Source organism: Leptonychotes weddellii, chromosome 13, assembly GCF_054177405.1.
Source record: "Leptonychotes weddellii isolate Sample4059 chromosome 13, ASM5417740v2, whole genome shotgun sequence".
In the NCBI taxonomy this organism is placed as follows: domain Eukaryota; kingdom Metazoa; phylum Chordata; class Mammalia; order Carnivora; family Phocidae; genus Leptonychotes; species Leptonychotes weddellii.
In genome coordinates, this window is record NC_138381.1 from 68,901,849 (window position 1) to 68,929,601 (window position 27,753).

The 27,753-nt window shown below is 37.3% G+C and overlaps 1 protein-coding gene across 2 annotated transcripts in view; it reads left to right on the top strand.

Annotated features, from left to right (window-relative positions):
• Nucleotides 1–27,753, top strand: part of TAOK3 (TAO kinase 3) — a 182,652-nt gene that overhangs the window by 56,955 nt on the left and 97,944 nt on the right. Inside the window, exons 1-2 of one of the 2 annotated variants that reach the window (XM_081802107.1) lie at nucleotides 2,321–2,339; nucleotides 19,505–19,607. The gene's annotated coding sequence lies outside the window, so the exon portion shown is untranslated. Of the gene's footprint in view, nucleotides 1–2,320; nucleotides 2,340–19,504; nucleotides 19,608–27,753 lie in introns of those variants that run through there. The other variant, XM_081802106.1, reaches the window with a different exon arrangement.

The window sequence follows — 27,753 nt, forward strand, 5'->3', positions numbered from 1 at the left end:
CCCAGGGTCCTGGGATCGAGTCCCGCATCGGGCTCCCTGCTCTGCGGGGAGCCTGCTTCTCCCTCTCCCACTCCCCCTGCTTGTGTTCCCTCTCTCGCTGTGTCTCTCTCTGTCAAATAAATAAATAAAATCTTTAAAAAAAAAAAAAAGATCATCAGGAGGTCCATTTTGCCAACTTTAATGATCTTTTCTGAATCTTATTTAACTTTAACACTTAATCTTTTTGGAGGATCTCCCACCTCTCATTATATCCCTTAAGTGAGATAAATGCAAGCATATCATAATACCTGACTCAAGAAAGTCCTCAACAAATGTTGGTTGAATCTGAACTGAATATGACTTTACACTGTCTTGGTTCTATTCCAGCCCAACGTTTTATGCATTGTAGATACTCAGTGCACTTTGTATTTGTTTTATGTATGAATGAATGCATGAACCTATTACTTCTCGGTCTCTTTGCATGGTTCTTCTTCTTTCTTTTTTTTTTTTTAAAGATTTTATTTATTTATTTGAGAGAGAGAGAATGAGAGAGAGCGAGTACATGAGAGAGGGAGAAGCAGACTCCCTGCTGAGCAGGGAGCCCGATGCGGGACTCGATCCAGGGACTCCCGGATCATGACCTGAGCCTAAGGCAGTCGCTTAACCAACTGAGCCACCCAGGCGCCCTGGTTCTTCTTCTTTCTGACCTCAAACATATGTTTAAGAACTTACATATTAGTCATTGTGCTAAAGGCTTTATATTCATTGTGTCACTTATTTCTCACACCCAGTTGATAGGGAAGTTATTTCTCCTTTACAGATGAGGAAAATGAGGTGTAGAATTCTTACATGACTTATTCACCTCATACAATTAGCTAGTACCTGGTGAATCCACCAATTAAACTAATTGAAATTGTTCTAGAGGACTCAAATATTAGCTCTCTGCCCTTTACATTCGGCTTTCCCTTAATAAAGTCTACCCATTCTCCCAATTTCAGTTAGCAGTTGTATGCTAGTGACATCGAAATGGATGCCTTGATGTTCTATCCCATTTCTCCCAACTGCTTGCACTGGGCTGTCTTGCTATTATGTTGAACTCAAACTGTTTAAAACAGACCTCATCAGTGTGCCCTCAAATGGTACTCCCTTTTAGTGATTTGGTCAATGACATTCTCATCATCCTAATCACCAGACTTGAAACCATCTTTAACTTCTCTTTTCCATTTCCTTATCCTAATTCACATCAGCTGATACCATGTTAATTCCCAAGGGATACACAAATACATGACTAATCCTTACACGTGTCTGCTACAGGTAGCAAAGTTGATCTGAGAAGTGTCTTCATTACTTCCCTTATGTTAACAATTTACTTATTGTTCTCTGTCGTTTTAGAAACATACCATGAAAAAACTAAGAGCTGTTGGGAATTTTATATTTATTGGAAACTGTTTTTCCAGAATCTTACATAACTGGAAAAATGACACAGGTCACTCTAGATTCCTTCCTTGATCTGACAGAAAGCCATGTTTTCTTTTGTTTTTTCCCCCCTGCTTAGATATGAGTGAATAGAAACAATGAAAAAAGACATCCACTAGAAAAACATCAGCACACAAAAATTTTTATTTATTTATTTATTTATTTTAAGATTTTATTTGTTTATTTGACAGAGACACAGCGAGAGAAGGAACACAAGCAGGGGGAGTGGGAGAGGGAGAAGCAGGCTTCCCGCGGAGCAGGGAGCCCGACGCGGGGCTCAATCCCAGGACCCTGGGACCATGACCAGAGCTGAAGGCAGACGCTTAGCGACTGAGCCACCCAGGCGCCCCAGCACACAAAACTTTTAAAAGAGGCATTTTGTCCGTATGTAATTCTATGGAAGTTAAAAGGAATTAGATAGTCTGAGGAGAAATAAATATCATCTCCAGGATTTCTTACGTTTGCTGCACTCATTCTTGTCATGCTTTGAACTCTGAGATATTCTGACCACAGCTTCAGGCTTTAATAACTGCAAATTGAAATGAAAAAGAAAGCATCTTTGCTGAATCATGAAGAATTTCATGAATTCTTCTTGCTTTGGGGAAGAGTCTAGTTACAAAATACAAGGTTAGTTGTGGTGAGAAAGGTCCTTAAAACTTCTACAAAACACTTAAGCAAATGTATTATTATCAGGTTCCTTCTATACCAGGCACTTTGCTAAGTGCTAGAATTTGTTCTGTTTTGTTTTTTTTCAGCTTCTATCAGCTATTTTGCTTTGATGTCTCCACCTCTTTGCCACTTTAATCAAGCCTTCCTAATGGTGACGTTTGCTTCTACTTACGGCACTGTATATCTAACATTTATCGGGTGCCAAGGAAACCCAGGCAGGTATGAGTACTAGTGAAGAAGAAACAAAAATGTGAAACTGACTAAAACATCAATGCTAGAAGGAGAACTGGATTTGGTCATTTCTGGCTGTAGGAAGGAGGTGAAAAAGAGGAAGGGGGCTGTCCTTAAAAAGGCAAAAGATGAGCAGAGAATGAGGACACACATGATTGTTGAGGAACAGAAAGAATAGCAGAAATTTAGGAAGAAAAAAGCACTTGGCAAGATATCCTTCAGTATACTAAAGATTTTTCCGTGTGTGTATATTTAATGTCATGAGGTTATTCAGAAAACTGGCTCTGGGCTCAGCTTCACTTATAGTGAGTCTTATATTTGAGAGCTGGCTTCACTATGATTAACCCTCGCCTCTTTGGTACTCAGCCTCCACCCCGACACACAGACGCAGTCTCTGAGAATTATCTCCTTTTTCACTTGAAATTCAGCTCACATTTACTTACTCAGACTTTTGGAAGTTACCACTCAGACAGATGCAAATTCAGTATTATGCCTGCCAAAATGCGCAGAAAAGAGACTTTCTTTTACACCTTCCATCTTTTGAGCTTTTGGTCCTGCTCTTTCAATCTTTGCTAAATAGTAAATGGGGAGATTGTTGTTCAGATGAACATGAGTGCATTTGCATTACTGAGCTTGCTGTTTCTAGTTTTAAAGAGATTCTTTACAATTTCCTTATCAGCAAAGGAATAGCCTTGATTTCCTTTGATGATGTTTCCCTGCTGATATTCTAGAACTACTAGCACAGAAGCAGTTCATATATACCCTCGTGAAATGGCTCTTGCCCAGCAATTCTGCCTGATTTGTACATATTAGGCTTTAATTACAGGGTTAAGAGGATGGATGGAGAAGAAAGCAAAAAATACCCACTGTCCCCAAATCGAGCTCTATCAGATCAGCTTGACTCCCTCAACAGACTTGGCAGGAGGAATACATTTATATCATAACTGTTTTTAGCCCTAGCTGCCAGCCATGAAGAATAAACACTAAAAAAAAAAAAACCAAAAAACTTTAGTAATTTAAGCTGAACACAAACAGAACTGTGTTAATAATAGTTCACAAAATTGTGAGAAACCTTAAGTACCTAGACCTATAAAAAGCATCTCAAAACACATTTTGTGCCTTTTTTTTTTATTTGCTATTAAGAGCTATTATCTTTTTTTTTTTTTTAACGGGTACCATATTCTGATCTCAAGATAGCTGTGAAAGGCAAAAAGTCGTAGGAGTCTAAGTGTTTATATTAAGTTGAGAGAAGTTTACCTATGTGAAGGAGAAAACCAATGCTGAAATAAATGAATATTCTTCAAAGGTTTTGGAAGATTTTAATGTTTTATATATTTGAGGAGTTCTATTTTTTTGTTTAACTTTTTTAAGCATAATTATCCTTTCAATTTAATCTTATATTTTTAACTACTCAGTCTTTAAAAAAAGCTAGGACCAGTATAACTGATGTATTTAAAAGTTGTCATATGGGCTAATGACCTACTGAGAGATGGCAAGGTTTTAAAAGAAGAGAAAACCATTTTTGAGTAGTAAAGTCATCCAAATTAAACTACCAAAATTAATGCTCCCTTTCTAACTTTAACGCTTCCATGTATACTGATTAAAATGAAATTTTTTGGCGCATTGGACGGTAGAAAAAAATGGAGTTTTTAAATGTGCTTTTCCTTTTTTATTTGATTAAGTTTAAATAGTTGATTAGTTGAATAGTTCTGATTAAAGGTGTTGCCTTGAAAAAAAATCTGGTTTTATAAAAATGGGATTGAATTTATAGGGGCAAGGGGTGGATGAAGAGAAATTAGTAGGAACAACTTTATGAAAATCTCACATCCCCTTTGCAGCTTTCAGCTGCCAAGTATGGTCTTTTCCTTTCCTATGAATATAAATATACACTTTGAAGTCATAAAAATATAGTGATAGAAGAGCATTGTTTTTACAACTTTATTTTGTGCCTTGCAATTCAAAGCATAGTCCATGGACCAGCCATAATGGCCTGGAAGCTTGTTAGAAATACAGATTCTCTGGCCTCAGTCGTACTGATGCTCAGAATCTGCATTTTAACAAGATACCCAGGTGGTGGATGTCCATCAAAGTTTGAGAAATGCTGAGCTAGGATTTGCAATTTGGAGCTGAAAATCTCAAGATTAGTAGCTAGATTTCCCTTTTATTTTTAGGGACCTCTGTAAGCATGTAAAAATAGCATTAATTGGGTTATTTCAGACTAATGTCTTTACCAATTAATAACTTACTGTAGCAATTAATAACTTAATGTGAGAGTACCTTGGAATTTGAGAGGCTTTGTAAGGAAGGGTTAAAATATGAAGCGACTCCTGGTTTCTGAGAAATAGTTTGGGTTAAAATAAAAACCACCGTATATTTGGGCATATACCCTGGCATTACGAACTATATTATCCACATTCCCAAATATTATTACATTTTTGTTATACTTTAAACAGTGTGCTTTATCTGAATAGACACTGGTTCTTTTGGATTCTTAGTAGGATGTAGCGGATCACTTTTTACATGTGATTGATTCCAGTATAAGAATATAATTTGAGGGGTGCCTGGGTGGCTCAGTCGGTTAAGTGACTGAGTCTTGATTTCAGCTCAGGTCATAATTTTGGAGTCCTGCGATCGAGCCCCATAAGGGGCTCCACTCAGCACAGAGTCTGCTTGAGATTCTCTCTCTCCCTCTGTCCTTTAGGAAAAAAAAGTATAATTTGGGTATCTCCTTGTATTCTTCTAACAAATGTTTGTTGAGTGTCTATTATGTATGAGAGAATGTAGCAGTGAACAGACAGGAAAGAAACAATAACAATGTAAACAAATAAAATAATTTCAGATAAGTTCAAGTACTATGATGTAGAGAAAACAGAATGATGATAGTCACTGAGAAGGAGAAAAAGCACTTTAATAAGGATGTTTTGAGTGGGTCCTCTGAGGTGGTCATATCTGAGCAGAGATCTTAAAGCCATACCCCTGGCATTTCTGATTCCCATCCTGTTCTACTTTTTTCTTCTTCCAAAGCACTCATTATTCTTTTAATACAGTAATTTACTATGTTTATTGTTGTCTATTTCTCGCCACTAAAATTTAAGCTCCAGGGGCGCCTGGGTGGCTCAGATGGTTAAGCGTCTGCCTTCGGCTCGGGTCATGATCCCAGGGTCCTGGGATTGAGCCCCATATCGGGCTCCTGGCTCAGTGAGGAGCCTGCTTCTCCCTCTCTCTCTGCCTCTCTCCCTGCTCGTGCTTTCTCTCTCTCTCTCTCTCTGTATCTCTGTCTCTCAAATGAATAAATAAAATCTTTAAAAAAAAAAAATTTAAGCTCCACAAGTTAGGGAGTTTTGTTTCTTCAAATGCTTAGACTGGCACATGGTCAGGCACTAAATAAATATTGTTTAGTGGATTATGAATTATATTGAAACTGCAGCTCAAGTCAGCCTGCCTAAATGCACATATTTAAAAATGATACTGTGCTGCTAAAGAGCAGAAGAGAAGGCTCACTTCTGTATGGAGGAAAAGATCAAGGAACTTACTTTCCAGTTGAGGAAACAAATATGTTCACAGTAAACCATTAATTTAATATCAGCTATAGATGATACTTGTTACAGTAAGAGTACAAATAAAGTGCCATGGTAATTTTGAATTTTAACTGTCAGAGGTAAGGAAGAGAGGTGGAATTTAACTGGGTCTTAAAGAAGCGATAGGATTTTGACTTGTAAAGAAACAAGATATTCCACTCTAAGTAAAGGGCACAAGCAGTGCTGAGACTGAAAGTATCTAGCACATTTAAGGAATAACTAGGTAGCTAGCAAACTTGCATTGGAACCGTATCGTAGCAGCCTTGAGTATCTTTTGTGGAGTTTGGATGTCTTCATCAAAGATCTCTGAATAGCAGTGTGATATTATTAGAGCTCTCTGTCTCAGGAAAATGACACTTTGGACCATGTATGGGAGCGGTTGGAAACAAGAAAATTTAGGAGACAATTGAATTTACTATAGGTGTCATTGTTTGCTCATGTGACTCATCTCTCCTTCTACATCTAAAACAGCTAAAGGATAAAACCTTCCTGTGTATTGCTAACATTCTTCTGGATATTAAGTTCAGTTCCTGTTACACTTTCTCTACCCCTCAAAGTTGATTTAAGGACATGGAGATACCCCAAGTCAGTTGTTGTAGGAATGTTTACTTTTAAGAAGAAGTTGAATATTGGATTTCAGTGTTTACTTGAATAGATAGAGATTCATACACTTTTTGAAAGCAGTCCTACAGGAGAGAACTGTTGAAGCGGGAGAAGGCAACTCTCAACAGGAGGAAACTGCTCTAACATGTATTCTGCCAGCGTGTATGGGTGCTTGCCCTGCCTGCCAGTGGCAAAGCAAAATTAAACGTGACTAAGAATGCTGAGTTATGCTTTCAACATTGGAAATTAGTCAAGAGTTTCAAGTTTTAAATGCTAACTTTCTAGGGTATAAATGATCTCTGAAGTCCCAGGACAGGATTACCTCAGAAGATTTTAGATACTCAGGCTTCTCTTGCCTTTATTAGGCACACTATTTACTGAACAGAAATTTTCAGTGATGACTCTGACTTTTTTTAAAGTACAAAGTGAAAAAGTTTTAGATGGGAGGGTCTTGATCTGGTTTGGCCTTAGGCAAAGCAAATCAAAATAATTAAGCCGTTAGCATTCAAGAATATTGTAGGCTAGATGGAATCCTTTATATTTATTGAGTTATTAATTTCTGAAATCTCTCATACAGTGATTTAACTGAAAACTGCTATGATGGTTAAGAGAGTGGGCTTGAGGTTAGATAGTCTAGATTTGAATCCCAGCTCTACCATACAGTAGGTCTGTGAAGTTTGACCTCAGATTTTCATCTGTAAAATGAGATCAATAATAATAACTTAGTGTTGTGTTAAGGCTTAAATGATGTAATGTACAGTGCCTAGCACACACTGAGATTGAATAAATGTTCGTATGCTGATGGTGTTGTTGATTATATTAAGCCAGGCCCTACTAACAAAAGTAACTCCTCTTTCTGTCTTTAGTGCCTATAGTAGTCTAAAATAAATGCTTGTTGATTTTCTCTATTATATTTACTCTAAAATTAGTTCATTTATCAAAGGTGACAATGAATGAATATTCAAAAATCCTAATAAAAGACTGAATGATGTCCTATAAACCAATATAAATGATATTTTGGACTTGCTGACTGAAGACAGGCCTAAGTAATGGATTCTAAACTACTTACTGGAAGGATATCATGTATTATATGACTGTGCATGAGAAAAAAATATTGCATAGTAGGATTAAGTTTTTGTTTAATGTTTTCACTTTTTTCAAATGAATACATACGGACTTGGACTCCAAAGGGTTTTCTAGATGTTAAAATAGGATGGTATCAACTGCCAGTTTTTTAAGATATCCATTAAAACAGATAGGTTCTTGGGGCACCTGGGTGGCTCAGATGGTTAAGCATCTGCCTTCGGTTCAGGTCATGATCCCAGGGTCCTGGGATCAAGCCCCGCATCGGGCTCCCTGCTTCTCCCTCTCCCTCTGCCTGCCGCTCCCCCTGCTTGTGAGCTCTCTCCCTAATAAATAAATAAAATCTTAAAAAAAAGATAGGTTCTTGAACAAGTAAGTTGAGAGTAGTGATAATTCTGAAATTATTAATGTTTAGGTACCATGTAGTTCAATAAAATACCAAATTTCCACAATAAAGATCAGGTTCATTTTAGGTAAAGCATCCTATAGAAATATTAATTTAAAAAACACATTAAGGAGTGATGGCTACTTGCTTAACAAAAATATTTGCTATAATATTCCTTAAAATAAAAAAATGTTTTAGTACATTTGATATATGAATTAGTGTAATTCAAGAGCATATTTTGGCCACATGCAGTAGACCAGCCAGTATGTTAGACACTGGTGATTTAAATGTGACCCCTGCCCTCTAGCCGGTTATGGTAATGTCTAGCAGACATTTACCAAAGATAATCTAAATCTTGTGTCTATACCACATATATGAGAAATGTTTACAGCATCCTTCTGTGGGGGAAAAAACCACCCCAGTTTAGGGGAGAATAAGGACAGTTTCCCTGAAGTGGTACTATCTGAGCAGATTCTTGAATGAATTCTAGTTATCTAGGAAAAAGGAAAAGAAACAGAGTGCCAATAGGTACTTCTTGATATCCCAAGGAAGTAGTTTAAAATAGCTAGGGCGTCCAATGTGAGGCCCTGGAGTTACTAAGGACAAGGTTCAAGAGCAGACAAGAGGCAGGTCACAGAGGATTTCATTTGCCATCTATCTACAAGGAGCTTGGATTTTATATCCTGTACATGATGGGATTAAAGGGTTTTAAGCTGGAGAGTGACATGGTCAGATTTTACTTTCAGGTTGATAATGCCTGGCAGTAGTGTAGGGATGGATTCCATTCATAAGCAGCTTTAAGAGAGTTTTTATTAATCAGGTGGTATATAGAGAACTGATAGAGTTCATTCAGTTTCTAAATTTCAAGTAAATCACTCAATCATGAAGACATTGCTTTAAATACCTGAACAAGTAAATGCTTGTAATCACTTATATCTTGTGGAACTTACACATTTGACATTCATATTCAGAGGCAGTATTGTTGAAAGATCGAATAAATGTTAAGAATCTTTGGGAAGAGGGCTCCTGGGTGGCTCAGCCATTAAGCATCTGCCTTCGGCTCAGGTCATGATCCCAGGGTCCTGGGATCGAGCCCCGCATCAGGCTCCCTGCTCCGTGGGAAGCCTGCTTCTCCCTCTCCCACTCCCCCTGCTTGTGTTCCCTCTCTCGCTGTGTCTCTCTCTGTCGAATAAATAAATAAATAAAATCTTTAAAAAAAAAATAGTCTTTGGAAAGAGATTTTAGGTGAAGATTTTAGATTTAATCAATTATGTGTATTCTAATTACTGCATTTCTGTGTGTTTTTACATTATTATTATTAAATCATTGTAAACTTTCTCTTCTAGTTCAAAGATTAGTATTTCTCCCCAATTCTTTCAATTATCAAGATATATTATTTAAAGGAAGAGGATTATCAAATGATCAGTTTAGAGAGCTACCTGGAAAAGAATAAATTTTCACTATTAATTTAGTAACCATTTAAATATTGTCCAAATCTTAGTCCAGAAATTCGTTAAGGAGGCTCTCTGAGTCTGCTCATGCTGCTATAACAAAATACCACAGACTGGGTAGCTTAAGTAACAGAAATTAATTTTTTCTCAGTTCTGGAGTCTGGGAAGTCTAAGATCAAGGTACCAACAGATTAAGTTTCTGGTGAAATCTCTCTTCCTGGCTTGCAGAATGGCTACCTTCTGGAGTTGTATTCAAATGGCCTATCCTCTTTGCCAATGTAAGAGAGGGAGGGAGGGAGAGTGGGGTAGGGAGGGAGTGACAAATGGAGAGAGAAAGAGAGAGGAAGGGGGGGAGAGAAATAGAGATAGGGAGAGAGAGATGAGAAGGAGATCTTTCTCTTTTCTTACAAAGCCACTAATCCCACTGAATTAGGGTCCCACCCTTATGACTTCATTTAACAAAGTTACCTCCCAAAAGCCCTATCTCCATATACAGTCATTTTAGAGGTTGGAATTTCAAAATACGAATTTGGGGTCAGGGGAAAGACACAATTCAGTTCATAGCAGAGGCCAAGTAGGCCTTTTCCAAAGAAGTAAATAGAAGTATATACAATTAAAATTTTGAAGTTTTAAATCTGATTGTGCTTAAGGAAAACTTTTATTTTCAGGGCAATAAAGTGGAGACAGGAGAAAAATAGTCCCGAAAAAAAAAAACACAAAAAGAACTTGGTAATAGCTGTGACATTTTAGAAAAATTGCATGCCAGATAATCCTTCATTAGCTGTAAGAAGGTTTATTTTCAAAGCTCTTATTTCTGCATGTTCTATTATCTGCAGTGTCTGGCATTGTAATCCTATAGCAGGGAGTCAAAAGTTATAAATACAGGGCTCTCACAGTGTCTTCATGTATTTGGTGATGAGTAGCAGGTAAAATTTGCAGAGACTGAAGGTGTTTACATCTTGGGTTTTTCTTTTGTTTGACTTGGGAACAATTAAAGTGAAGATTGCTGGGAATTTTCGTTATATTGAACTCAGGGCATTTGTGTGTGTGTGAATCCTAATACGAGATTTTAAATGGAGCGATTTGCTCCATTTAGGGTTGGAATAGAACTTAGAAATTGTCTTAGCTAATCCCAAGACCAGGAAATTGAGGCTTAGAGAAATTAAATAACTTGATCAATGCCACAGAGCCATTTAGGGACCAATATGGGACTAGGATCTATGATTTCTGTCTTCCAGTTCAGAGTTCTTCCACTGTACCATGATGCTGCTCCCCATCATGACTGGCAAGTATTCTTTGATCAGGAATTCAGTCTAGACTATAATGGCATAAGTACCAAGTCGTTAATATTAAACTACTTAAAAGCAAGTTAACCTCCTTGAGCCCATCTTAGATACATTTTAAATCTAAAATTCTGATTACAAAAAAAATGTAAAAAATATATTAAAAATATATATATTAACGGGCGCCTGGGTGGCTCAGTTGGTTGGGCGACTGCCTTCGGCTCAGGTCATGATCCTGGAGTCCCTGGATCGAGTCCCGCATCGGGCTTCCTGCTCGGCAGGGAGTCTGCTTCTCCCTCTGACCCTCCCCTCTCTCATGTGCGCTCTCTCTCATTCTCTCTCTCTCAAATAAATAAATAAAATCTTTAAAAAAAAAATAAAAATAAAAAAAATAAAATATATATATATATATATTAACAATTAAAAGATCAGTTGGTTCACTTTATTGCACATATTTTCTTTTTTAAAAATACATTTCCAAAGACAGGGGACTTTTTTTTTTTCATAACTGGGTGAAGCAAAAGCCGGTCATATAAAAATCTAAATTTTATTTCTAATAGTATTCTTTTGACTATTCATCTCAATTTTTAGACTTAGGGAAGTCATTTTATTTATTTATTTTTCAAAGATTTTATTTATTTATTTGACAGACAGAGACATAGCGAGAGCAGGAACACAAGCAGGGGGAGTGGGAGAGGGAGAAGAAGGCTTCCTGCAGAGCAGGGAGCCCAATGCGGGGCTCGATCCCAGGACCCTGGGATCATGACCTGAGCCGAAGGCAGACGCTTAACGACTGAGCCACCCAAGCGCCCCAGGGAAGTCATTTTAAACCTTTTGATTGAATGGAGTAAGATGGAGAGAATGCCTAATTATAGAAATATAATGTTGACTTAGCATTTATCTAGCATTCACTAAGAATTCAACTTCAAAATATTTCCCCAAGATTTTATTCTCAGTCTTCTTTTTTCTCTCCATTCCTTACCTGAGTTACCATAGTTCCTTCTTGAGTTTATCTACCCTATACAAATAATTCCAGATCTGAATGACTAGCTGTCATTTTCCCTGAATTTCAACCTTCATTTCTTGCTACTTGCTGTATATCTCTCCCTGGATGCCTATCTAGCACTTAAAAGTCACTTTGGCAAGAAAACACTCATCATCTTTCTACCATTGAATTTGTCCCTTCTACTAAATTCCCTGTTTTTGTTCACAGAACAATTGTCTCCTCTATCACTTGTTCTTAGAGCCTCAGAGCTAACTTTGACTCCCATGCCTTTTCCAGGCTATTCAGCCAGTCAATTGCTGGCTCTAAGCTATGTTGTTATTGTGTTATTCTTGCATCCAGAGTCATAGTATCTGCTTTCTGCTTTCAATTTTATTGCCAACATTCTAGGATAAGACTGTTATTCTTTCTACTTTGGTAGCCCTAATCTGACCTCCCTGATCTAGTCTCCTTCTATTCCAATTCAATCTTTTAAAAATATTTTTTACTTACTTTTTTCATTACAAAGTAATATATGTTCAATGGAGAAAATATAGAAAATACAGAAAGGTAAATAGAAAATAGAAAATGCTTGTATTCCCAATACCCAAAGATAACTGCTATTAACATTTTGGTCTATATTCTATCATTTTTTTTTCTATGATGTGTGCATAATGTTTTTAAACAAAATCTTCCCAGTTGAGCCTGTATATTACTAGAGTATTATTCTTGAATCCTGAATCTAATTTAAAATGTTTTTTCATCATTTACCAAAAAAGCATAAAATCCTTTGCCTGATATTCAAGATCCTTGAAAATCTGGACCCAATAGACTCTTCCACCTTTGTTTCCAAAGGATTCTTGTCCCAAATCTGCAGAACTGAAATTACTTGCCATTTCCTAAAATGCTGCAACCTCTCATCATATGTTCACAGCATTTCCTGAAAATTCTACCTGTTCTTTGCAAAGCAATCCAAATGTCATCTCTTCCATGAACCCGTCAATCACCAGCCCATCCCCATCCCCTATTCCTTAGAGAATTGGAAGTTCTCTTTCCTCATTTGAACTTCTGCACTACCTGTAACATCCACTGGTCCTAGATAATTAGTTTCTGCATTACATATTTTTCAACACCTAGCATGATGTCTTAAGCATAATGGGTATCTAGTAAATGTTGAATAAATAAGTGAATGAATGAATGAATAATTGAGCACTACTTCAGGTTCACTACACCTCTTACTAAACTTATGAGAATAAGATATTATAGATACAGAAGAAGCTTAAATAAAACTTAGGCTAAAAAGAATTAATTAAGGAGACAATTACATACTGGAATGCTACAAATCCAAGTTTATCACTTAGCTTCTGAGTTGTGATGTGGTTTTGGATCATTAATGAGTAGATACTTGCAGTGTGAGTTGCCCATTGCTTGATTATCCTGTTTTGAATAGAAGGGGGGCCATGTTACTCCTTCTGCCATGGATACCAAAGAAGTACAGGTAGATATTTCTTTCTCAGTTGCCTGGCAGCTAGTATGTGGACATATGACCTTGGTCAATCAGATGCTCCCACCCAGGACTATGAATCTTGATAGCTCAGGGCACAACAGAGATAGTTTGTGGCAGTTGTGAAGGGGTTAAGAGTCCAGTAGAGCAAAACAAGTGGCAGTGGCATCTCAGACATTTACTGTGGCATGACCTTGAATGTGCATTTGCCCTTTTAAGGGCCTGCCCATTTTCTGAGCTTTCTGGTTCATTCTGTGAGATAGCCTATTCTGATGTGTGTTTTCCAAAACCACCGAACAATTAACTCAATTCTGACACTATCTATCTGGAGGTAGCTTCAGACCCCAAAGGTTAAGGGCTCAGTCCCATAAAACTGCTCCCCATGCCCCCCACTTAAGATGCCTGCTGCAAGTCCAAGTTGTTACCTGTGCTTCTGACTGACCAGCTACATATTGGAGGTTCCCATAACCCCCTCCTAGGTTCAATTAATTGGTTAGAGTGGCTCACAGAAATCACAGAAACATTTACTTGTTTACCAGTTTATTGAATATTATAAAGGATACAGATGAACAGCCAAATGAAGAGGTACATAGGGTGAGGTCTGGAGGGGCCTCTGCACAGGAATTTTTTAATGGAGGGGGAAAATAATATCCATTAAGACAGAAAAATGATGTATTTACTTTTTAGATCACACAAAGCTTTTATTTAAGATCTTGTTTATTTTGAGAGAGTGCACACACGAGTTGGGGGAGAGGCAAAGAGAGAGGGAGAGAGGGAGAGAGAGAATCTCAAGCAGACTCCACACTGAGCAAGGAGCCAGATGCAGGGCTTGATCTCATGACCCTGAGATCATGACCTGAGTAGAAATCAAGAACCAGGTGCTTAACCCACTGAGCCACCCAGGTGCCCCACACATAAAGTCTTAAAGGGTGACTTGGAAGAAGAGTCTTCTTCATAATATTTAACATCAGTTGACCCAGGAGTAGACTAAAAGTTATCATTGTTATGATAATCAATAAACCTCAGCCACTTCTGCATTATTTGCTGAGTAGAAATTAGGTGACTTTAAGGTCCCTTTCCAGTTCTCTAGTGCAATGATATATGATCACAATGGGCTACATGATCATAGTGGCATAAAAAGCAACTAATATCTAGTTTTATTTTCAAAATGAAAGTACCATAAAAATGGTTTCTTACTTCAGAATAACAGTTAAATAATTAGTGGCAGACAGTAGCAACAACTAATCAAAACAGTTTTCTGTTTCTTTCTTTAAAAACAATTCTTTTCAAGTCTGTATGGGTAGTTGTATTATAGTAGGAAGAAAAACTGGACTAGTTCTAACTTTGAAAAAGTCCTATCAACTATTTGTACTTCATTTTTCATTGCTGTAAAATGAAGATTTTACCTGCCTCTACCCTCTGGGAGCAAGATAATAGGAATTTACATGGGCTAATTTACAGTGAGGTTTAAGTTTCAGAGCCCATTGTTTGCACCAGCCCCTTCTGAGGCCCTAATATTATTTCTATGTGGGAATTTTGTAAAAATTTTTTTCTTAAATAGATCCCCAAATTAGCTGATGCTTCAGTCTACATAAGAACTGAATCTACCACTACATACTCAAGTGTTAAAAAATATTTTGGAGCAATAATAACACAGAAGTCCAATTTTACGTTTGATTAAACTTTTCTTGATCACCCTCTAATTAGCAAAATAGAAGAACTTTTTGGTATTTTGAAGTCTGACTTAGGCAACTTGATTCAGAAGGAAGTTTTCTGGAGTGGGAAATCAGAAGACCTGGATTTTGATTTGGGGTAACACTACTACATAGGTGTGATTTGACACTTTTCTGAGATTCAGTTTAAAAAAAAAAAAAAGAGTTGAAATGTCTGAGCTTTAAAATCTTTCCAATATGAAACATTGTGATTCTTTTTCCCTAATGCTGAAATATTGGGGTTTTTCAAAATAGTTGGCTTCAGGTTTATTGTTGAAGTAGTGTGACTACAACATTGAAAGTCAACTAAGATCTTCCGTGAATCATCTTTCTTGAAAGTTGCTGGGAAAAGGGAAATCGTGAAAAATATTTCTACTCTCTATCAAGCGTTGTTCCTTATATTAAGTTAGGATGTCCATGAAAAATAATTTGATTATCATTGTTGAAAGATTTCCATTTCTTAGAGTAAAGAGTGAAGAAAATTATTCTAGTTGCACATCTCTGTTGAAATCTTCTACTCTAAGCTGGCTGGATTGTTCAGTTGGCCCAAGGGCCCAAGACCAGAAATACTGCATTCTTGGCACAGTTCTCAGTTCTCACTATAAATGCAGTACCTGAGGTTGTGGGAGGTCAAGAGAGGGGAAAAAATAATTCCATGCATATCATTTAATCTTCAGTTAATTCTTAAAATGCAGTCCTCTTGAAGGAAAAATGTCCTTGTTCATGTTTTGAGGGAAGGATGAATTTAGAGATCACTTTGAGAGTAGGACTGGGATGGAAAAGGGAAAGAGATTTCAGCAGACTTTTATAGAGTACCTGCTGTATAAAGATGTCACAGGGCCCAGCAATTTAACTCTCAGGTATATAATCAAGAGAAATGAAAATGTATGCCCACACAAAAAATAGTACACAAGCAATTATAATAGCATTATTCGTAGTAGCCAAAATGTAGAAACAACCCCAAATGTCTATCAGCTTATAAGTTGGTAAACGACATGTGGTATATTTATATAATGGAGTATTATTCAGCAATAAAAGAAATTAAATACTGATTCATGCTACCACATGAATAAACCTTCAAAACAGCATGCCAAGTGAAAGAAGCCAGTCACAAAGACCATTCAAAGGAAATGTCCAGAAGAGGGGAATCTATAGAGACAGAAAGTAGACTAGTGGTTGCTTAGGAATGGAGGGGTGGTAGGGTAATAGCTAAAGGGCATAGGACATCTTTTTGTGGTGATGAAAATATTCTAAAATTGACCATGGTGATGACTGCATAAACCAGTGAATATGCTAAAAACCATTGACTTACAGAGGTGCCTGGGTGGTGGTTAAGCGTCTGCCTTCGGCTCAGGTCATGATCCCAGGATCCTCAGGTTGAGCCCCATGTAGGGCTCCCCACTCAGCTGGAGGCCTGCTTCTCCCTCTCCCTTTGCCCCTCCCCCCTACTCATGCTCTCTCTCTCTCTCTGTCGAATAAATAAGTAAAATCTTAAAAAAAACAAAAAAAAACATTGAATTATATCCTTTATATTGGTGAGTTGTATGGTATGTGAATTGTATCTTTAAAAAAATGCTTTTTAGAAAAAGGTATCATGAGATAGAATGATTAATCAAAACATAGGGTTAGACATGTATCCTCCTCTGAAGAAGCCCTTGTCATACAGTAAGAGTACTAATATATATGTATTTAAAACTGAAGCAAAGGGGGAAAGTGGTAGGTCTTATACCAGAGATGATGTTCTCCTGGACTGTGAGAGTGGTTGGGATTTGGATATTCTAGTCAGAGGGAACAGCATAAGCAAATAAAAAGGTATGAAAATGTAACTGTATCGTAGTTCAGTTTTCCTGATTATGGAGTTGAAGAATTTTGGTTAGAGTAGTGGTTTGAGGCCAGTTTTGAATGTTAGTTACATGAAGTTATTCTTTATACTGTAGGCCGTAGGGAGACATTGAAGGATTTTGAGCAGAGATGTGATATCTCACCTTTGCTTCAGGAAGATGATTATGATAATAGTGTTTTTAAGATGAATTCCGGGGGCGCCTGGGTGGCTCAGTTGGTTAAGCGTCTGCCATCAGCTCAGGTCATGATCCTGGAGGCTTGGGATCTAGCCTCGTGTGGGGCTCCCTGCTCAGCAGGGAGTCTGCTTCTCCTTCTCCCTCTGCCTCTCCCCACCCACACACACTTGTTCTCTCTCTCTCTGTCAAATAAATAAATAAAATTGCCAAAAAAAAGATGAATTCCAGAAAAGATAGACTAGAGTCTGACCAAGTAGAAGCAGACGAAAAAGATAACAGAAGTGGAAAAGCAAAGAAACAGATAAAAGGAAATATTTGAAACAGAATTGTGAATTAATTGAGAGGGCAGTGGAAAGGTCAAAGTTAATGTAAGGTATAAGTGAGGGGAGAAGCCAAAAAGATATTTGAAAATATGGGGCTGGGGCTTGGAAAGGAGGTCAGCACAGTGTAATGCCTTAGCCTTACTGGAAACCATTGAATGGACAGAAGTTAGAGCAGCTTGCAGTCACACATAGGGCTTCAGGCAAATACTTGGAGGAAGTTTTATTTAGAAATCAGAGAGGGGCGCCTGGGTGGCTCAGTCGTTAAGCGTCTGCCTTCGGCTCAGGTCATCGTCCTGGGGTCCTGGCATCAAGCCCCACATCAGGCTCCCTGCTCGGCGGGAAGCCTGCTTCTCCCTCTTCCACTCCCCCTGCTTGTGTTCCCTCTCTCTCTGAGTCTCTCTCTGTCAAATAAATAAATAAAATCTTAAAAAAAAAAAATAGAAATCAGAGAGAAGAGAAACTGTAGGAGGAATAATTTGGAAAAACAAGAAAAGACAGTTTTATGGAATTCAAGAGACATTTATAAAGAAAAAGGGAGCTTGTGGAATGGAAGAAAGCTGAGAACATCCCTTAGGTGTAATGGATAAACTTCAGAGTATACTTTTCAGCCTCAATAGCATGTGCAGTCTTCCAGCAAGGGGCAAAAAAAAAAAAAAAAAAAAGATAAAACCGAGAAAATGTAATTCCTAGAAGTCATAGAGCTTATTTTAGAATATTTATAGAGCTATGCAACCGTAGAGAACATGTTTTAAGAAAATTATGTAAGAATGAAGAAGTATTTAAAGAAAGAAAATACTGAGCATGCATGTCCATAGCATGTCCAAATGAATAGTTCCTCTTGCATTTGAAATTAGGACATGAGGATGTTAGTAAATGCCTTATTTTAAATTACTTTCTTGGAAATCTTGCAACTAGTGTTTAAGGAATTTTTTAGTTTATTGAAGCTATAGTCATGCTAGATTAGCAGGATAGATATGCAGACATGGCAATTATTGATTGATTTGACGTTTGATGGTTAGGTAAAATGTGGTACAGAATTCTGGCAATAATAGCTACCACTTCATGTAACATTTCACAGCCATAGAATCAGAGGGAATAATAAAAATAATGATAAAGATTAGTTTATAAGTATAGACATGTGAGGAGATTGGAATAACCTCAACAGGAAAAATGTGAAAGTGGAAGTCAATACCTTTTTTCTAGTTTTTTTCCCCCTCTGTAAGGCCTTCGTCTCCAAAGCAGTCAGGTTACCTAAAAATTATTTCAATATACGTATTATATGTTTTAAATTGTTATATTCTTTGACCGCAGAACTCTAGTACTAGAAATCCATTCCAAAGAAAGCCCTAAAATGTAGATAAATAATATGCACAAAGATCTTCCAAACACAGTAATGTTTAATAGTTCAACAAAGAGTTGAATACAGCCTTGGCTTCTAATTGTGGAGAAGGAGTTGTGAATGAATAGGAAGATATACATTGGGAGATACACATTGAGCAGTCATTAGAATGATCTTTGTGAACAGTGATAGATAACATGGCAAAAATGCTCATAATCTAGAATTAAAGAGGTAGACTATGGAATTATATGTATAAATGATCTCAGCTGTATACAACAAAATAAATATGAGCATGAAGAAATAAATATGAGCATGGAGAAAAGTATGCCAAATTGTTAATGAACTTTGTCCTGGGTAGGATTATAGATTTTTCTTCATAATAGTATTTAGTTCCCAGATTTTCTACATTGGGCATATACATCTTTAACAGATAATAAAGAATAATCATTACCCCCCAAATGCAGAAGACTGGTTATAAGAGAGCCTAGGAATGGGGAGATAGATGAGCCAATGTAAATCATCATGCTTATTGGAAAAGCAATTCAGAATATAAGCCTTACTGACAATCAGTAGCATCACCACAACTGTCAGATTAGTCCTGTCTACTGGTAGACTCTGTTGAGTTTCCCTGGACTCAAACTAATGGAAGTCTCAATATAGATTCTGAAATCTAAGGACACTTTTTTTCCTGGTATTGCTTGTGAAAGTGTAGCCCGAGTCTTTGATGTGCAGATCTTACCTTTTGCATTTGTCATTCACAAACAGATGAAGGTAAAAGTTTTAACTTTGTAATATTACATGTGTAAAATTTTAAAGCTACCATATGATCAATTATGGCTTCCTTAATTTTGCTTTTATAATTATATATTTCATTCTTCTTTTCCATAGGTGCGCCATAAATGCAAAAGACTGAAGTTTTAAAAGAGGACAAAGAGTTTGCTGCTAAGATGAATCTGAGCAATACAGTATATTTTGTGCCATTTACAAAAAGGTATTGTCCATAGATCCATGACAAAGCTTTCCCATAAGATGGGAAGAGGTTGTGTCTTCTGGTTTTTCTATAATTAATTTTTATTATATTTGTAAAAAAAAAAGGGCAAAGTGGAAAAATATTAATAAAATTGGGATAAAAATTCTTTTATAAAAACTTTTTAATTTCAAATTCCTTCCTTATAGATTTTCATTATTTTCAGTCACAGCTTACAATTTGGAGAAATACTTGGTTAAAAGAAATGACCTTACCTAAAGTTTCTTGATTCCTATTATCAAATTATTTTCTGGAAATATATATTGCCTTTTTCATTGTAGTACTTTATAATTAGACTTCGAAGTAACGTAAAATTTTTCACATCACATTTCCTCTAATTACAGAAGTAATAGGCTTTGCAGAAAATTTAGAAAATACATATAAGCAAAAAGAAGGAAATATAAAGTTACCTGAAATCACAACACCTACTTCAGATAAAACAAGCCTGTAAAGAAATACAGACTTGGAGATGAAAGAAGCCATGTTTCCCATCTTCATGGTCTCATCCCTCTTTATGTTCTACCTCTTCCATCCTGCCTCTATTGCTAAAACAAAACAAAAAAGACATTGCCTTATATAAATTCCTAGAAGGATATTACCTGGTCAAAGAATATACCCATCCTGTTCTTCCAGCAATGTACAAAAATGACTGTTTCCTTATGCCCTTACAGAAAACTGTATCTTTTCTCTATTACTTTGTCAATTTGGGAGGTGAAATGAGGTGTCCTATTATTTTAGTTTTTATTTCTTTGATTACTAGTGAAACTATATACGTTTCATATCCTTAATAGCCACTGCTATTTTCTTTCTCCTATATGTGTCCTTTGACAGTGTGAGCAGATGTGTGTATGTGTATGTGTACACTTGTCTCATGTATGTTTTTATTGAAGTATAATCAACATACAATGTTATATTAGTTTCAGGTGTACAATATGATTCAACAATTCTCTACATTACTCAGTGCTCATCAAGATAAGTATACTCTTAACCCCCTCCCTTTATCTATTTCACCCCCACACCCACCCACCTCCCCTATGGCAACAACTACTAGTTTGTTCCATATTTAAGAATGTTTTTTGGGGGGGCACCTGGGTGGCTCAGTCAGTTAAGCATCTGCCTTTGGCTCAGGTCATGATCTCAGGGTCCAGAGATCGAGCCCTGCGTTGGGCTCCCTGCTCCTCAGGGAGTCTGCTTCTCTCCCTCTGCCCCCACTCCCCAGCTGGTGCTCTCTTGCTCTCTCTCTCTCTCAAATAAATAAAAATTTTTTAAAAAAGAATGTTTTTCTGTCTCTTTTTTTCTTTCTTCATTTGTTTCTTAAATTCCACATATGAGTGAAATCATATGGCTTTTTGTCTTTCTATGACTTCATTTAGTATTATATGCTCTAGGTCCATCCATGTTGTTGTGAATGGCAAGATCTCATTCTTTTTTATGGCTGAATAACATTCCATCATTTGTGTGTGTGTGTGTGTGTGTGTGTGTGTGTACACCACATTTTCTTTATCCATTCATCGATGGATGGACACTTCAGTCACTCCCATATCTTGGTTATTGTAAATAACATTGCAATAAACATAGGGGTGCATATATCTTTTCGAATTAGTGTTTTCATTTTCTCTGGGTAAATACCCAGTAATGGAATTACTGGAATATATGGTAATTCTATTTTTAGTTTCTTGAGGAACCTCTATGCTGTTTTCCACAGTGGCTGCACCAGTTTGCATTCCTTCCAACAATGCATGAGGGTTCCTTTTTATCCACATCCTTGCCAATACTTGTTATTTCTTGTGGTTTTTATTTTAGCCATTCTGACAAGTGTAAGGTGATATCTTGTGGTTTTGATTAGCATTTCCCTGATGATGAGGGGTATTGAGCATTTTTTTTCTATCTGTTGTCCATCTATATGTCTTCTTTGGAAAAATGTTGAATCGGGTTTTCTGTTCATTTTTAATCAGATTATTTGGGTTTTAGGGGTGTTGAGTCCTCTAAGTTCTTTATACATTTTGGATATTAACCCCTTATCAGATACATCATTCGCAAATATCTTCTCCCATTCAATAGGCTGCCTTGCCATTTTGTTGCTGGTTTCCTTCTCTGTGCAAAAGCCTTTTATTTTGGTGTAGTCCCAATAGTTTAATTTTGCTTTTGTTTTTCTTACCTGAGGAGGCATATTGAGAAAAATATTTTTATGGCTGATGTCAAAGGAAGTATTGCCTATGTTTTCTTCTAGGAGCTCTATGGTTTGGGGTCTCATATTTAGATCTTTAATGCATTTTGAGTTAATTTCTGTGTATGATGTAAAAGTGGTCCGGTTTCATTCTTTTGCATGTAGCCGACCAGTATTCCCAACACCATTTGTTGAAGAGACCGTCTTTTCCCCATTGTATATTCTTGCCTCTTTTGTTCTAGATTAATGGGCCATTTAAGTGTGGGTTTATTCCTGGGCTCTCTGTCCTGTTTTATTGACCTATGTATCTATTTTCATGCCAGTACCATTCAGTTTTGATTACTACAGCTTTGTGTAGTATATCTTGAAGTCTGAGATTGTGATACCTCCAATTTGTTCTTCTTTCTCAAGATTTTTTTGGCTATTCGGGGTCTTTTGTGATTCCATACAGATTTTAGTATTATTCTAGTTCTGTGAAAAATGTTGTTTGTATTTTTTTAAGATTTTATTTATTTATTTGAGAGAGAGAGAGGGAGAGAGCACAAGCAGGGGGGAGTGGCAGAGGGAAAGGGAGAAGCAGGCTCCCAGCTGAGCAGGGAGCCCCACATGGGGCTCAATCCCAGGACCCTGGGATCATGACCTGAGCCGAAAGCAGACGCTTAACCGACTGAGCCACCCAGGCACTCCTGTTGTTGGTATTTTGATAGGGATTGCATTAAATCTGTAGATTGCTTTGGGTAGTATGGACATCTTCCATCCCATGAGCATAGAATATCTTTCCATTTGTTTGTGTCATCTTCAGTCTGTTTCATCAGTGTTTTATAGTCACCTGTCTGGTAAGAATAAGTTTTAACCAGCACATATTTTGCATCATTCCTACTTTATTTGCCTTTCACTTTTGTTTACTGCATCATTTTAAAACAACCTTATTGATGTATAACTGACATACAATAATTTGAACATATTTAATGAATATAATATGTTTTGCCATAATATGTATCTGTGAAGATAGTAAACATATCCAGCACTCCCAAAGCTTCTTGATACCTCTTTTTAATCCCTCCATCCCACCTCTTCTCACTCACCCCAATCCCCAGGCAACCACTGATGTGCTTTCTGTTACTTCAGTTTGCATTTTCTAGAATTTTATAGAAATAAAATCATAAAGTATGTATTCCTTTTTTGGCAGGGGTCTGTCTTTTCACTCAACATAATTATTTTGAGATTCATCCATGTTCTAGCATGTGTCAGTAGTTCATTTTATTGCTGAAATGCATTCCATTGTCTGCATGTACCACAGATTGTTTATCTGTTCCTTTGTTGATGAGCATTTGGGTTGTTTCCAGTTTGGGCTATTAAAAATAAAGCTGCCATGAACATTTGTGTACAGGGCTTTGAATGGACATATGCTTTCATTTTTCTTGGGTAAATACCTAAGAGTGGAATGGCTCTATTTTCAACTTTTTGAGGAACCTCCATACTGTTTTCCAGAGTGCCTGCACCAGCTTGCCTTCCCACCAGCAGTGTAAGAGGGTTCCCCTTTCTTCGCATCCTTGCCAACATCTGTCATTTCCTGACTTGTTAATTTTAGCCATTCTGACTGGTGTGAGGTGATATCTCATTGTGGTTTTGATGTGTATTTCCCTGGTGTGGAGTGATGTTGAGCATTTTTTTCATGTGTCTGTTGGCCATTTGTATGTCATCTTTGGAGAGATGTCTCTTCATGTCTTCTGCCCATTTCTTGATTGGATTATTTGTTCTTTGAGTATTGAGTTTGAGACTTTGGGATATTAACCCTTTATCTGATATGTCGTTTCCAAATATCTACTCCCATTCTGTCGGTTGTCTTTTGGTTTTGTCGACTATTTCCTTTGCTGTGCAAAAGCTTTTTATCTTGATGAAGTCCCAATAGTTCATTTTTGCTAGACATACCTAGCAAGAAGTTGCTACAGCTGAGGTCGAAGAGGTTGCTGCCTGTGTTCTCAAGGATTTTGGTGGATTCCTGTCTCACTTTTAGGTCTTTCATCCATTTTGAGTTTATCTTTGTGTATGGTGTAAGGAAATGTTACAGTTTCATTCTTCTGCATGTGGCTGTCCAATTTTCCCAACACCATTTGTTGAAGAGACTTTTTTTCCATTGGATATTCTTCCCCACTTTGTTGAATATTAGTTGACCATAGAGTCCAGGGTCTATTTCTGGGTTCTCTAATCTGTTCCATTGATCCATGTGTCTGTTTTTGTGCCAATACCATACTGTCTTGATGATTACAGCTTCGTAATAGAGCTTGAAGTCCGGAATTGTGATGCCACCAGTTTTGGTTTTCTTTTTCAACATTCCTCTGGCTATTTGGGGTCTTTTCTGGTTCCATATAAATTTTAGGATTATTTGTTCCAGCTCTGTGAAAAAAAGTTGATGGTATTTTGATAGGGATTGCATTAAATGTGTAGGTTGCTCTAGGAAGCACTGACATCTTCACAATATTTATTCTTCCAATCCATGAGCATGGAACGTTTTTCCATTTCTTTGTGTCTTCCTCAATTTCTTTCATGAGTATTCTGTAGTTTTCTGAGTACAGATCCTTTGCCTCTTTGGTTAGGTTTATTCCTAGGGTGCAATTGTAAATGGGATCAACTCCTTAATTTCTCTTTCTTCTGTCTCATTGTTAGTGTATAGAAATGCAGTTGATTTCTGTGCATTGATTTTATATCCTGCCTGTTTGCTTAATTCCTGTATGAGTTCTAGCAGTTTTGGGGTGGAGTCTTTTGGGCTTTCCACATAGAATATCATGTCATCTGCAAAGAGTAAGAGTTTGACTTCTTCTTTGCTGATTTGAATGCCTTTTATTTCTTTTTGTTGTCTGATTGCTAAGGCTAGGACTTCTAGTACTATGTTGAATAGCAGGGATGATCGTGGATATCCCTGCCGTGTTCCTGACCATAGGGAAATGCTCTCAGTTTTTCCCGACTGAGAATATTCACTGTGGGCTTTTAGTAAATGGCTTTTATGATATTGAGGTATGTTCCTTCTGTCCCTACACTGTGAAGAATTTTATTTTATTTTTTTTTAAAGATTCTATTTGAGAGAGAGAGTGACAGAGATAGCGAGAGAGAGAGCATGAGCTAGGAGGAGAGGGAGAAGCAGGCGCCCTGCTAAGCAGGGAGCCCAACGCAGGGCTCAGTCCTGGGATCCCAGGATCACGACCTGAGCTGAGATACTTAACCGACTGAGCCACCCACGTGCCTCCGCTGTGAAGAATTTTAATCAAGAAAGGATACCGTACTTTGTCAAATGCTTTTTCTGCATCTATTGAGAGGATCATATGGTTCTTGTCCTTTCTTTTATTAATGTGGTGTATCACATTGATTGATTTGGGGAGTTGAACCACCCTTGCAGCCCAGGAATAAATCCCACTTGGTCATGGTGAATAATCCTTTTGATGTACTGTTGGATCCTATTGGCTAGTATCATGGTGAGAATTTTGGCATCCATATTCATCAGGGATATTGGTCTGTAATTCTCCTTTTTGGTGGGGTCATTGTCTAGTTTGGGGACCAAGGTAATCCTGGCCTCATAGAAAGAGTTTGGAAGTTTTCCTTCCATTTTGATTTTTTTTTTTTTGAGATTTTATTTATTTATTTTGACGAGAGAGAGAGAGCAAGAGAGGGAACACAAGCAGGGAGAGTGGGAAGGGGAGAAGCAGGCTTCCGCTGAGCAGAGAGCCCGATGCAGGGCTTTATCCCAGGACCCTGGGATCATGACCTGAGCCGAAGGCAGATGCTTAACAACAGGGCCACCCGGGCACCCCCCCCTTTTCGACTTTTTGAAACAGTTTCAGAAGGATAGGTATTGATTCTTCTTTAAATATTTGGAAGAATTCCCCATCTGACCCTGGGCTCTTGTTTGTTGGGAGATTTTTGATTACTGCTTCAGTTTCCTTGCTGATTATGGGTCTGTTCAGGTTTTCTTTTTCTTCCTGTTTCAGTTTTGGTAGTTTATACGTCTCTAGGAATGCATCCATTTCTTCCAGATTGCCTAATTTGTTGGCATATTGTTGCTCATAATATGTTCTTATAGTTGTTTGTATTTCTTTGGTGTTGGTTGTGATCTCTCCTCTTTCATTCATGATTTTATTTATTTGGGTCCTTTTTTCTTTTTGATGAGTCTGGCCAGGGGTTTATCAATCTTATTAATTCTTTCAAAGAACCAGTTCCTAGTTTCGTTGATCTGTCCTACTGTTCTTTTGGTTTCTATTTCATTGATTTCTGCTCTAATCTTTTTTATTTCTCTTTTCCTCCTGGGCTTAGGCTTTATTTGCTGTTCTTTCTTCAGCTCCTTTAGGTAAGGTTAGGTTGTGTATTTGTGACCTTTCTTGTTTCTTGAGAAAGACTTGTATTGCTAAATACTTCCTTCTTAGGACCGCCTTTGCGGCATCCCAAAGGTTTTGAACATTAGTGTTTTCATTTTCATTTGTTTCCATGAATTTTTTAAATTCTTCTTTAATTTCCTGGTTGACCCATTCGTTCTTTAGTAGGATGCTCTTTAGCCTCCATTCTTTAGTAGGATGCTCTTTAGCCTCCAAATTTCCTCTTGTGATTGAGTTTCAGTTTCAAAGCATTGTAGTCTGAAAATATGCAGGGAATGATCCCGATCTGACCTGATTTGTGACCCAGTATGTGATCTATTCTGGAGAATGTTCCATGTGCACTCGAGAAGAATGTGTATTCTGTTGCTTTAGGATGGAATGTTCTCAGTGTATCTGTGAAGTCCATCTAGTGTGTCATTCAAAGCCCTTGTTTCCTTGTTGATCTTCTGCTTAGATCATCTGTCCATTGCAGTGAGTGGGGTGTTAAAGACCCCTAGTATTGTATTATTATCAATGTGTTTCTTTGATTTTGTTATTAATTGGCTTATATAATTAGCTGCTCCCACATTAGGGGCATAAATATTTATAATTATTAGATCTTCTTGTTGGATATACCTTTTAATTATGATAAACTATCCTTCCTCATCTCTTATTACAGTCTTTGGTTTAAAATCTAATTTGTCTGATATAAGGATTGCCACCCCAGCTTAGTTTTGATATTCATTAGCATGATAAATGGTTTTCCACCCCCTCACTTTAAATCTGGATGTGTCTTTGGTCTAAAATGAGTCTCTTGCAGACAGCATATCGATGGGTCTTGCTTTTTTATCCAATCTGATACCCTGTATCTTTTGATTAGGGCGTTTAACCCATTTACATTCAGAGTAACTATTGAAAGATAGGAATTTAGTGCCATTGTATTACCTGTAAAGTGACTGTTCCTGTATATTGTCTCTGTTCCTTTCTGGTCTATGTTACTTTTGGGCTCTCTCTTTGCTTAAAGGATCCCTTTTAATATTTCTTTTAGGGCTGGTTTAGTAATCAGAAATTCTTTTAGTTTCTGTTTGTCCTGGAAGCTTTTTATGACTCCTTTTATTTTGAATGACATCATAGCTGGTTAAAGTATTCTTGGCTGCATATTTTTCTCATTTAGCACCCTGAATGTATCATGCCAGGCCTGTCAGTTCTCTGTGGATAGGTTTGCTGCCAGTCTAATATTTCTACCCTTGTAGGTTACAGACCTCTTGTCCTGAGCTACTTTCAGGATTTTCTCTTTGTCTCTGAGATTTGCAAGTTTCACTATTATATGTCGGGGTGTTGGCTTATTTTTAGTGATTTTAAGAGGAAGGGGGTTTCTCTGTGCCTCCTGGATTTTGATACCTGTTTCCTTCCCCAGATTAGGGAAATTCTCTGCTATAATTTGCTCCAATATATCTTCTGCCCTTCTCTCTCTTTCCTCTTCTTCTGGGATCCCAATTATTCTAATATTGTTTTGCTTTATGGTATCACTTATCTCTTGAATTCTTCCCTCGTAATCCAGTAGTTGTTTATCTCTTTTTCTCAGCTTCTTTATTCTCCA